This window comes from Anomalospiza imberbis, chromosome 1 (genome assembly GCF_031753505.1).
Source record: "Anomalospiza imberbis isolate Cuckoo-Finch-1a 21T00152 chromosome 1, ASM3175350v1, whole genome shotgun sequence".
Classification (NCBI taxonomy): Eukaryota; Metazoa; Chordata; class Aves; order Passeriformes; family Viduidae; genus Anomalospiza; species Anomalospiza imberbis.
Window position 1 is genome coordinate 31,565,813 of NC_089681.1, and position 12,231 is coordinate 31,578,043.

A 12,231-nucleotide genomic window follows, 5' to 3' on the forward strand; every position below is an offset into this window, starting at 1 on the left:
TATAATAATGACTCAATTTCTTTCAGTGAAAGAAAGCACTAGGCAGGCTCAGAGGAAATTTTCTTATGTTCAAACTTTCAAACCTAGAAGACACCAAATGCTGATATCAAGATACTGTTTTTCTCATATTTAAAAAAAATAAATCTCCAGGTACTTAAAGCTGGAAACTTATCCTCTTATGCTTGTTTATGGCAGTTCAGAAATCTTAAAGCATCTAAAAGCTCCAGACAGGTTTTTCATATGGAAGCTGGCAGATGTACAGAACTGTCTTTAAGAGCATTAATGATTTTCAGTACATATGGATAAATTTTTATCCCAGAATCCTCAAGTAGATGACTGGTCCTTCCTCTGGACAGCAATATAGATATGCTGATACATTACAAGGATTTTCCTCCATGTCAGTTCAATGCTTTTCGCTTAATAACCTAAAACAACTAGAAGAAGGTGACATCAAGGTTGGACTTGATTTCAGAGTCTGTTTTCCAGCTTAATTATTCTGAAATTGATTCTATGATAACATTACATCATCCACAATGAGCATCTAAATCTGACTTCAAAGGAATGAGACACATATGTAACATTTTCCTTAGTTAACTAAATATGGAACCAGGTTTAATTCTCTAGCACTGAGAGCATGCTGCACAACTCAGCCTGAGTACATATACTTTCCTGTGTTTTCTAAATCTGTATGTCTTTCCTTTCAAAAGACCTATTCTCACTTCTCATTGGGAATAACCTCTGGACAATTATTTTCCCATTATTTTGCCAAGACTAGGCAAAATAATAGATAGGATCTAAAAAGGTCCTATCAACTGTTAGGAAGAGCAATGCTAGAGCCATGACCTGGCCACAGAGTAGCTACACCTGTAAAAATAGTACATATATGGTATATAACAATCATATAATACTTCTAAAGTTTATCTAATATGTTACAGTAAAAACAGTGGTAGATTACACACAGGAGTTATGGAAGACTCTACACCTCCTCTTCAGGATGCCCAGGAAGCTGAAAATATCCTAAGTGTCACCAAAAGTCATTGTAGTCACCAAAAGTGAATGACTACACTCCTTGGGAACAAGGTAGTGGGTGTGCATTTGGGGTGAACTACATCTCTTCTGAGGCTTTATTAAACATATTGATGAGTTCTCTATTGCTCTTTGTGAAACCTGGCAGGTATGCAGAAGTCTTCATATAGACACCTAAATTCGTGTCAGTTTTATTTAATCCAATCCACAATTAGTATGAAGATTATCTGGTTCGTGCTTAAGATATCAGACCTGAGGTGTTCCTTCATACAGTAAGGACAAACAGAATGATACAGAATCTAATTGCTGTTTCATGTCTTTCTTAATGAAAATAGTGAATGCTCTGCTTTTTCCAGCTCTTCAAATTCAGCTAGACAGGTCTGGATATGAAAACAACCTGCAATCATTCAACACAAAAAAGTATTTTCCTCAAGAGAGCATCCATTTTTTTTTAACAATCATTGAGTTTCTAGCTTTGTCTTAGTTTCTAACTTTGGATTTTTTTAAATTAATATTTACTTGAAAATCATATATATAAAAATATTATACATACTATATGATACATAATCTATAATGTATAATAGTATATACTGTAGCAGAAAGCAACACTGATCTAAATGTGACCCGATTCTTCTATTGAGACAAATTATGCGATATATTCAGAGGTTATAAACTATCATAACTTTACTGACTTTTGCAATTTCTTTGAATGACAGAAGTGGTGTGTTTGACCCTGTTTCCCTAAGCAGGAGGAGCTAAACACTGTAAGCATAAGCACAAGATCCTTGGTGGCATAATGCATGACACCCATCAAAACCTGATGGAGTACACAGTTTTAGTCCAGCATTTTTGTGTAGCGAATACTTTCACATATCTGACAGGATAAAGCAATCAAGAAATTATGCAGTAAAAAACATTGATAGTCTTCTGGTTTAAAAGGTGCAAGATTTTATTATTGATGATTATTCCCTGAATGGGAAAAGAATGACTAATGGAAGGCATGTAGCCATGTAGTGATAACAGCCCACAGCTTGTGCAAGACTTTGTGTATTGTTGGCAGCACACAGTAAGATTATTGTTCATAACAGAGACTGGTTATTAAATGGTGTCATAAATTAGAGAAGATCCTGAATGGAAAAATGTAGACAATGGGATAGACTGAAGCCACCGTATCCGTTTGGAAGGGATTTTGCCAGATGACTGAAGAAGACAAACAGTTGTTTCAAATAGCACAACCATTGGTTCTCCCTGCATGTATAGATGTGAAAAGCAAAAGCCAATCTGCAGTTATTTTAAATCTGCTAGTTCCCAAACCAGATCAACTGAGATAATAGTAAGAGTTCAAATTATTTCAAATATCATCCAGACTATCTTTCCTTCTCTCAATGAAGAATTTATTGCACAGAAGGATCGAAAATTTTTAAATGCTCTATTGAATGACAATGCTGCTTGATTCACTGATGAAGCCCTTTTCCATTTTACTGGCTTTTGATTCTACTATTACTTAGGAAAAGGCAAAAATAAGTAACAAAAAGCTAACAAAGAGTCCTATTTTGGTTTTAAAATCTAGGAAATAATACTGAAAATTACTAAAACTAAAGTTTAGTAAGTCTTGAAACTGACACCTCTGTTAGTGTGAGAACAAATGCACAAAGCTAAGGTTTCTATCTTAACATGCTTGAGTAATTTCAGGTGTCATTACATCCTCAGACTTTGACAGAGGTATGCCAGCTTTGGGAAGCTTTTGTCCCTGCTCTATTTGCCTCTCAAATCTGTTTGATTCCAGTTCCTTCCACCACAATTAAATACAACTCACTTTTATGCCAAAAAAAGCCTTTCTGTAGTTCTGGGGCATTAATAGAATATTTTTAATGAGACACATTTCAAAAAGATGGTGTTCTGGGGTAAGGGAGCTGGAAAAAAATCTAATCAGTCTCACACTAGGTAGAGCGTAGAGCACTGTCTTATGGGATACGTGAAACACCTTTTCATGAACAAAGGGAAATCTTTCCAGTGAAACAAGCAGGAACATATTAGTACAGAGTAAGCCAAGATTTGCCAACATATTCTTCTGGAGAGGGGAAACATTTGGCAGATCACCCACGTGGGAAAATTTCTGCCTAAACTACTCTGCTGCTGAATCAAGAAAGGAAGTGGGAGGAATCTGTGTCTCTCCCAGTCATGTACCTTTGCCACAGCTGCCATGGAATATTAAATAAGTGAATCCTTCGAAAATAATCAGCTTCATTTCTTTAACTCTATAGCAAAAAATGCCATCTAAGGTATTAAAAAAGTGAAAGAAGGTATTTTATGTTTGAAAACATAATTTCTAAAAGAATTAATTGGAAAAAATTCAAAATGTTTAACAAAACTCTCAAACAGTATTAGCTATATAGAAAGAATTAGAAACAACTTAATATATTTGCAGTTAGATTAAATATAGAAAAAGGATGGATTGAAATGAAACCCTTTCAATTTCAACCCTTTCAAAACCCTTTCAAAAGTGTTTACGGTTCAATACCGTAACACTTTTTTGGTCCTTGAAACTGCTGGATGTGCAATATGAAACTCAATCAAATGTGACTGGCAAGTCACATTTGTCACATTACATCCTCATACTAGCATGTAAAACTGGCCAAGATTTGGAGAATAGCAGAATAGACTAGGAGTCAGGAAATGTGGTTCTAGTCCTAACTACTCTGTTTTCCACCTGTGTCACACTGTAATATGAACAATTTTCTAATCTAATTTACAGAACCTTTTGATTTCTCTTAATCTTAAAGTTGTCCTCCCTGCCCTCAAAAAAACCCCAAACAACCTAGGTAGCTTTACGGATATTTTCTGGTATAATTATTAAAATACTTTAGTGAAGTATACTTGCTAGATGTTTTTAATGTATTACAGAGAAAGTAATATGTGGCAAATCTTGAGGAAATTGAGATTTAGGAACACCAAGCAATTTTTTCACATAGTCACTGATCCTTCTTTTTTTCCTTCTTCTTTCATTCCTTTGTTTTTCCTTCTTTTTTCATTCCTTTTCCCCTTCTTTTTGCTTCATATTTTGTCTTTCCATCCAATACACAAACATTAAATTGAATCAAATCTTAAAAAAAAAAACAAATTGCAAATTATTTGGGGTTTTAAAATTTTGAAATTATTGATTCTGTGTGGAATGTCTCCTATAGATGATGAGCAGTACATAGATATTTTCTGTTAGCTGAAATAAAGAAAGAATAAGAGGAAAGATACCTGAAAAGATCTTCTAAAGGAAGCTGTTTAAGGTAAGGGCTAAGTGTAATAGAAAATGTAAAAAAATACAATGATAGAATGGTTTGGATTGGGAGAGGCCTGAAAGATCATCCAGTTCCAGCCCTCATTGCAATGGGCAAGGACACCAGGTTGTTCAAACCCCATCCAGCCTGCCCCTGAACACTTGCAGCAATGGGGATATCCAGGTGACTGATACTGATGACTGATTGAAACACCTGTTTTATGGCAGAGGCAACTGGTAATTGACAATTGGAAAGGAGACTTCAAGGATTATATAAACTTCGTAAGCCCCTTTTGCTTTACAGATCTTTTGCAATTCAAATGTGGTTCAACATCTTGCCTATGTGTATCTGGTCCTGCAAAGTTTCATATTTATTCGAACATTGGTAAAGATGTTCTAAGAATGCACATTTGCAGTTGTTCAGGTGCCTTTTCAGTTGGTTACATGCATGTACATCATTCCTCAATTCATCTAGATTTTGTCAGGGTAAATTTGGGTTTTTTTTCCCCACATACTCATTCTGAGTGTCTAAAGAAATAAAATTATACAGTCTAATACATCATTTTGGACAACAGAAATTCTGTATCTTCTGTGAGGCTAAATCAAATTAATACCAATCTCAAGCCATGTAAAGATGAATAGGTTGCCATATGGGTAACTGCAAGAGTTTAAACAGACATGGTAATTATTTCTCTTACTGGGGATACTGAGCATGTTTACAAACATGGCATAAGAAGTACAGCTTGCTAGAAATGTTGGTTTTGGGCTTTTGTTGATTATTTTATGCCCATAATAATAAAAAAACCCTCTTTTAAGGCAATTAAAATAAAAGCAGAACTTCTTTATAAAGTTCATAATTAACTAAAACTCTCTGCACTATATATCTATTATATGCATGTGGAGACAGTTCTAATATGAAAAGACCAATATCTGTGTCATAAACCAGATCCTTAAACATTTTTTTTTTTAATTGCAGTATTTTTTTATTATGTGGTTGAAACTGGTGAACAGTTTGCTATATAAATACTCCTAAATAAACACTCCTCACAGAAAGCTATTTAAGAATGAAATTTCTGGTAATATCCTTATCCCTCTGTATAGAGAATATGTATGAGAGTGTAGATACACAAAAGGAATTGATTATTTAGAGTTGTGTCAACATTTATCACTCTACCAAATTAGTCTAAGACCAATGAAATACTAAAGCCCAGCCTAAGAACAGGTAATACAAGGTAAGTGGCTTTGGACACTCATACCTTTGTAGATAAAGGTGAATTTCATGTACAAATATAAATATACATTGATTTTGCCACACAGTCATTTAAAATGTATCATCTTTAGAGAATACAGAAAAGAAAACAACTGCTGCGCTTATCAGTCTTTACCAGCAATACAAAATAAGAGGCAGAGGCACCCCACAAGGGACTAGATAGTATAAAAATTCCAGAAATAGGCAAATAAAATGACATAAACTAAGCGAATCTTTCTTGTCTCCCATACAAAAACAAGAAAAATATTTTGAAATAAAAGCCTGTTTTAGCTTTGTTTTTTTTGTTCTTATAAAGGCATACAAACAGGCATGCAATCACTAGGTAAGGATTTATGCTGAGAGGTATGAAAAGTAATAAATGTAAATCTCACAAAGGGCACTTAAGTTTTAAAAATATATTTCTTATAACTTTTCTTTCCTACCCTAGTATCTGTTTAGTTACAGTCAAAGAAATACATAAAACAGTGTGAAAGACTGCTTTTGTAAAATTGCCTAGTGTTGGGTATTGAATAATAATTTTTGTTATTTCTTTTAACCTTAGCCACAGCACATGAAGAGGCAAAGTAGATTCATGGAGGGAGATTTTTATAACAGTCCTTTCATTCCTCTTATGGAATGAATAAGATTTCAATGATGTTTTAGCCTATATTTCATTAATATAAAAGGGGCAAGAGGCAAAGTCAAAGTTCATGGTTTGATTGTCCTCTCCAATCAAAATGTTCAATAACTGCAATGACATGAATTCTACTAAGACTGCTCACCTTTCTTCATGGGACAATAAAAGGACCACAGATGACTGTATTGCTTATTAAGACCAGTATTGCAAGCAAAGCAGTCTTTACGCTTGGTGTCTAAACAAGGGTGAATTCCACCTGCGGGCAACCTTGGCCTTTTGTACTAGCAATTATATTATTATAAAATATGAGCTTTATAGATGAACTAAATCCGATCTAGAATCTTCACCCAGAAAAACCAGCACTACTCTGCCTTGTTCAGAATTTTTCTATTCCAGAGATGGCATCCAGGTGTGTACTTGAAAAGTATCTTTGATTTTACATCTACAATAAGCATAACACTATTTAAAAGCATAGATGCCACAGAGCTTAATTTAGAAACTGCTGCTTTTATTAAATTTAGCTACTTTTCCCCTGCAGCTTTACATCAATATTGACTTCAAAGTGATAGTCGCTTTCATTAAATTGAATTACTTTCTCCTGCAATTTGAAAAGTAATGAGGCAGTTACTAAACGAAGCTGTTAATAAGAACAGAGGCTATTAAAAATTACATGGCAAAGTGTTAGTCCTAAACAATAATGGTTAGTGTTCAAGGGTTGTTTCTGGATAAAATTGCACAAATTTCACAAAATAAGCAATTTTTCTAAGTCATCTCCTCTGTGCACCTAAGAAATGTGAATTCTACCTGATTAATGATATTTCTGTTATGTTTGAAACAGGTTCTATAATGATGCCCTGCTCATTGTATCTCAGTATCTTCCAGTTGAGCAATAACTGATACAATTAGTATCTGCTATCAGTAACTTCTGGTTTGTGTCATTTGTCCTTTTATTAAGGGTTGGACTTAATGATCTTGGATGTCTTTTCCAACTTTAATGATTCTACAGTTCTGTGATTCTCCCTAGAGAGAGAAATAGAGTTTGCTAGAGAAGCATTTTATATTTTGATGTGCTTTGTAAGTGCCTTTCACCTTCCAAGGGAAAGTTTCTCAGTTTACAGACAAACATGTAAATATGGTGTTGTATAAAACTGATTAAAAGCACAGCAGACAGTATAGGAAGAGAGGATGGATAAAGAATAAATCTATTGTGGTCAAGAACTACTGTCTCCTGGCCAAGAAATTTTGGTTTTTTTTGTGAAGTTCTAGTGCTTTCTATTTTGGTGGACAGAACATAGTGGGCACCAACAGAGAACGTGCTTCATGTGAAGCAGTGCAAAAGCAGTAGCCTGACCAGAACTGGTTATGTTGCCCAATAATTTTAGGCAAAACATCACCTCTCCTGTCCCAAGTGATCAGCATAACTGATGAAGATCAAAGTGGTGAATTAATTCCTAGTTTTGATTTGCTTGCTTGTGTGGCTTTTGCTGTCCGTATTAAAATGTCTTTATCTCAACCCTCAAGTTGTCTCACTTTTGCTTTTCGGTTTCTGTCCTTAATTCCAGGGAGGGGAATTAAGGGGAATTACTCACTCCAGGGGAGTGAGTAAGTGGCTGTGTGGTGCTATAGCTGCCTACTGGAGTTAAAAACAACATACACAAAACAAATGAAATTACAAAAATCAAAGAAAAATAAATGTTTACTTAGATTTGTTTACTTTTATTTGTGTTCCCATAAAAGTTTAAGTGCACAAAGAACCCCCAGTGCTCAACAGCAGTGAACGTCGATTAAATCACTCAATTGCCTACATATGGATTCAAATAGGTAATTTTCGATATTTCTTTTAGAAAATGTAAGATTCTGTATCTTGCGTTAAGAGCTTAAAGTGAGGTCAATGTCTTCCTCAAAAGCAAAGATCAGCTGCTGCTTTTCCATTAACTAGTGCTAACTAAAATCTCTAAGAGAAGGAACTGCCTACAACTGACCCCACCCCAAGTATTCACATTACTGTTTAAAAGCCCAATTTAGTAACGTGACTGCCACCTCAGACCACTCAAAAATATTTAAACTAAAGGCAGTAAATGTTGTACTGTTAACTAACTCTGAACACCTTGTCTGTTAAACAAGAAACCTGTTCATGACTTCTAAATAAACTTATATCACAAATGGGTTTTACTATAAGGTATTGCATGCTTGGCATTTGTCTCTAAAAGATCTCTGAAATAGGCATTGAGCACAGTAGTCAGTAAGTATCCTTATTTGCTGGGCTGCAAGAAGACTTACTTATGAAAAATGGTTCTTAACTACATGTTTCATGGCTGATGACCAACTCTACTACAACTAAATGAATGTATATGGCAATATTATTGACTCTTCTTTCCCAAAGACCATGTTAAGTGCTTAGTGTACTTATACACAAATACAGATACAGCCCTGTATCTGTAAAGGATTATGGATCTGACAGGAATTTTAATGATTTTTCAGTAGCTGGCTTGTTCAGAAGTGCAAAGCAATAGAGCTGAACACAACTAAATGCCTGCTCAATGCACAGTCTCCAACCTTATGGGTTAAAGTACCAAAGAGGGGAAAAGAAAAAATAGTAGTACTGTCTAATCTGTCTCCCAGTAACTTCACCACTTCAGTGCAATTTAATAGTTTGTTTTATTTATTTACTAAAGTTTCATTAGTATTACAGGGATTTTAACATAAAATTTTTTTGAGAAACTTTACATTCAGTAAGAACTCAACAAGCATTTAAAAAACTCCACCTCTTCTGCTAGCTGAACATGACATTGAAAGTAACTGGCTCTCTTGAAGAAGGACCTGGTTGAATACCTGACATTTTTACATTCCAACAAGTAACTGCATCTCTCATAGCATAATGCATTCTGCAAAACCTGACTCTATGTCATATATATCCTCCCCTTTTTTTAATGTTATAAGTCACAGGAGGTTAGAGTGTAGATAGAATGAAGAAGAGAGAAAGGAAGGAAGTTCAGATTTATATATGGAAAAAGTTCCTAGTCTTGCATGAAGTACAATAAGATAGTAGAAGGTAAACACTGTTCGTTTCAGAACAAAAGCACTTTTCAAGGGATTCTGTTGGAAAATGATTTCCTGCAGAAGTTGTAGTAGATAGAATGGGAAAAGTCAATCTCCACAAGCAAAGCACTTATTTTTACTGAGTAATCTTTATTAGAAAATTCCTTATGGCAGGAAAAAAGATATTTCAGTTTTAGAACTGATGCATTTTGAAACTGCTGCAGCTACCCATGAGTTTGTTGCCTTTTTGTGGTCCTCCATCTAAGCACAGTCTCTAGGGAACAGCTGAGATCCTTTCATAGAGAGCTTCAAGATCATTACAGCTGTGGTCTGGCGTGGTGCAAGAAACTTTGCAGCCCCACTGTCACCATGCCCAGCCTGATAATGCCCTGCTCCTGGATGGGTTTCCAGGCCCTGCCCTGCCCCAAGGAGCCCCCGCTGCCCTCAGCCCTCTATGTAGACAAAAGACTGTGTGAGTGATGATGTTTGAGAAAAAGCAAATGTTGGCATTGTGCTTATATGAATTATAGTATTCCATGTAAAAAGTTATTACTGAAATTTGACAACCATCTTGGGATTTGGCACATTTTGGGGTCTAGCAAAATATCATTTAGGACTGGCTCACCAGGACACACCTATAAAAACAAATACGTATTAGTTTGTATGAGACTGCTCCAAACACCTGGCTTTTTACATTACCCATTATTTTCACTGTGTTTAGCTTAAACTCTGGCTCTGAGATCAGCTTGCAAAAATAGGTTGTGTGCTGGGGGCTCTGCAGGGGTTGCCAAAAGAGCCTCTCTCAAAGAAAATTAATGACAGTAAAATTACTTCATGGTGCAAGTTAGAGTTTCTGTCCCATCCATGCAGCAAATCCAGTTCTCTCCTGCTTTATTTCCTGAATCCTTCATGCTGGAAGAGATATACTCCACTGTATAACCAGTTATATATGAAACATTTATTTCAAAAGCAGTTAACTTTTTTAAAATACCATCAAGTTAAAGAGAGTTTTATTTGTTTCCCTGCATTACCATTTTGTGTTGTTGACCAGGAAATGAGCCTGGGAACAGGAAATCATGCATGCTCTGTTGTATAAATTTGTGGAGGTGACAGGCTATGAAACCAGTTTAGATGTCCTTATAAAAAGCTTTGCCAATGTTTATTTTCTGTGAGTTTTTGAAAGCTGTAGCTTTAGGATTCTAAACTATACCACCAGCTCATGTAAATAGCAAATTTTCCTTGAAGTCAAGATTGCTGGCCTGATTGACACCAGCTGAAAATTTGACTTGAGCTTTTAAATATCACTGTGAAAAATGTTGGTGTTGTTTTTCTTGATTAAGATTGTTTGCCAAAGTGGAAAATGAAGCAAAAGCTTCAGGGCTAGAAGAGTTTCAGCTATGCAGCTCAAAGACAGCTGGGACAATGGGCCATTACAGGCAGTTGCTTCTTCCACATGACAGTAAAGTTAGCTGATTCTTTTTTTTGTACTAAATCTGTGTCCTTTAAACCAATAAATCCTGTTCATTATGCCAGGGCATTTATGCCCTGGCAGAAAGAGATCAGGGGAGCTGTCAGCTGTGTCAAACACAGAGATTTTTTGAAAGCCAAAAGAACTGTAACTTCATCTCCAAACCTGGCATGCCAAGTTTGAGACCAGCCCACATAAGAGAAGGCAGGGAAGCTCAAGGCTTATCTGGGGCAGAAAGGCCTCTAGCAATGAGACCATTCCCATTTCATTCCTTTGGTCGAAGTAAATTGTACCTTGCTTGGAAGAACATCCTCCTGTGCCACTGTGCACTATTCCTATTCACAGTAGTAAAGGGTAACAAGATTAGTCAGCTTGCTGTGCAAAAAAGCTGGCATACAGAGAGATACACCCAACTGGATCAGAGAGATACACCCAACTGGATCACAGCAAAGCACCCCAAAAGGACATGCAGGGATAAGACTGTTGAGGAAATGTGTGTAGTGGAGAGAAAGGAGCGAGATCTAAGATTAAGCCTCCTCATGGAATTATAAACACTTCTACTCAGGCTGTTTGAAGCAAAATCAGTCAGTCATTCTTATGTGATAGAGAAGTAAAGCATTTCAAATAACTTGTACACTTCTTTGTTAGTTTTTTTTCCCCTCTAAGATAATTTCATACTCTTGAATGTTCTGTAATTCATGCTACTTCCTCAAACATTTCTAAGCCAAAGTGCTTCACTTCCTCTGCTCCCTATAGAGCTGTTCTAGTGAAAACAGACAAAATTTTTTTGAAATCAGTTCATTCATCACACTCAAATCTCTCTGCTTTGTTTATGGACCTAATGTAGAAAAAAAAAAAAAACATTTGCTTTTTACAGAGTTTTGTCATATCTCATGGTACTGCAACACGTCCCATTTTTACATCGTCTTCTGAGTTATGCCTTTAGCTGATGCAAACAGGCATGAATAGACTGACTCTATGTTTTAAGTTTGAATGTCTGTCAGTGATTACAAGACTGAGTAGCAGCCACCTGAAATAGCAAAACTGGTCATCACTTTCAGCCTACTGCTCCATTTTGTAAAGGACATGTTCTGAGGTGGGTATTTTGGGCTCCTCACAGTGGAAATTTGGGACACTGTTTAGAACTAGATGAAGGTCACAGACATACATCCATCTTGAAGAGTCATATAATGAGATTGAAAAGATTTTTTTGGAAAATAATATGAAAATATGACTGCATGTATATATATATATATATATATATATATATATATATATGTATGTATGTATATATATAACATTAAGAATAGTGTTTTCCAGTGTCTGTAGACTGCCCCCACCTAAAGAATGAAAAGCATCAACTAATCCCTACTAATATCTGCATTAAACTTTCTGATCCTGCAGCCACTGGTTGAGCAGATTTAATCGCAGACTAGTAAAAAGCACTAAAGGCAAGGCATAAAGAGGATACTTTCTATCAATAGATCAACACTGTTTCCCTTAAGACCCTTGCAGAGAAGATTAATGAATTTTGGCCTTGA